This window comes from Miscanthus floridulus, chromosome 8, assembly GCF_019320115.1.
Source record: "Miscanthus floridulus cultivar M001 chromosome 8, ASM1932011v1, whole genome shotgun sequence".
Classification (NCBI taxonomy): Eukaryota; Viridiplantae; Streptophyta; class Magnoliopsida; order Poales; family Poaceae; genus Miscanthus; species Miscanthus floridulus.
This window is the reverse complement of record NC_089587.1, coordinates 17,301,361-17,303,060: the sequence shown is the minus strand read 5'-3', so window position 1 is coordinate 17,303,060 and position 1,700 is coordinate 17,301,361.

Sequence of the window (1,700 nt, the reverse complement as noted above, 5' to 3'; positions counted from 1 at the left end):
TCTACATTTAATGCTCCATACACGGACCATAAACATTCGATGTGACAGGTACCGTAGCACTTTTTGAGAATTTGGGGTGGAACTAAACAAGGCCTATATTTCCCTCTTCATCAATTTCGCTAGCACGATTACGGAAACAGTTAGCTTTCTAATAGATCTTAAAATTAAATTTTGAAAAAATAGATTTTAAAATTTCTTAACAGTAGTGAATCACGCACAGCCTATTAATATAGGGATTTTTTATCCGACCATTACAATTCTCCGAGCTCGAAGAAACGCTATTATAATTCACATATTTAGACATCTACCATTATAAATCCAATTCTCATCCGTCTATGCCATTTTCTACTGCTACAGCGTACAAGGGCCCAATGTCAGGCACGTACGCCCGCGGACGCCTCTCCTCGCCGCACTCGCGTCTCCGTGCCCCGGACCTGCTTCGCCTTCCTGCGGACTTCCGCTCTTGGCGCTGCTCTGACTACCGTGGCTGCAGACGCCGCGCCCCTTCGGCGTGCAGATGGGCGGCCGCCGTGGGGTTGGCCAGCCCGTACGGAACGCCACCCTCCCAGAGGCAGAGCACGCGGCCGCCCTAGGCAGAGCACGCAACCGCCCCAGCGTAACACCGAGAAGGGGCCCCAGTGCGTGAACAGCCACGATACGCCGCCCGCGTCGTGCTCCTCCCGCTTCGTCGTCATCTCCACGTACCGCGCGAAGTACCGAGCCGCGCCATCAGTGCCGAAGCGGAACGAGCCAAGGTAGCCATGGCCACCGAGCAGGTGCACGGTGGACCCATGGTCGTCGGCGAACATCCTGGACCGACGAGGCGGGTGCACGGTGGCGGCCGCCGGGCGGTGCCAGCCGGCGTCACCATCGCCACCACCTGTTCGTGGGCATCTGGCCGGTGTCGTGGCTGTCTGCCAAGTCCAAAATCATCGCCGTGCCACGGCTGTGGTCCGTCGCCGGCGAACCGCTAAGGCTGGGTGTCGATCGTCATGCAGAACACGTTCGTTTCCATGTATATGCGCTGCAGAGACGTGGTCGCGGACTCGCGGCGGAGGCAGTGTTCGGCGCGCTTCAGAGTCGGACAACCGTGTTGTTCTGAGATGTTGCCATGCTGGTGACCTATGAAGCACAGCCTAATGCTGTGACCATGGCGCATCTGCTGTCAGCTGTTTAAGCAAATGATTGCAGAATCAGTGCGTCTAGATTCTACAACAATGGCAAGCATCATCTCAGCTTATGCAGAGTCTGCGGACCTAGTACAGACGAAGAGCATCCACTGCCGTGGAGGAGATGGTGGCGCTGCTGCAGGTGGCCATGGCGTGCGTGTCCACCGCGCCCGACGCGCAACTCCGTTGCGGTAGGCCGCCGCGGGCGAGCGTGGACGCTCCGCACTCGCGCGCCATGGTGGTGGTGCACGGCCTCGCCGCGCTAGCGCGCAGGCCGCCACGCGTCGCCACTCCACCTCTGGCCCCCAGGGGCAGGCGCCAGCACGGGAGAGGTGAGCGTCATTCGCGTGCGCCGTTCTTCTTCTAGCATGCCGACGCCGTGGAGTGCGACGCGCACGCGCGGCCGGCGCCAGGGTGGTGGAGGTAGTGTCCATGGTGGATCGGTGCCATCGGCCACGGCGTCACGCTGGGCAACCCCACTGCGGTCGCCATCTACACAGCGAAGGGCGCGGCGAGGCAGAAGGTCCGAGG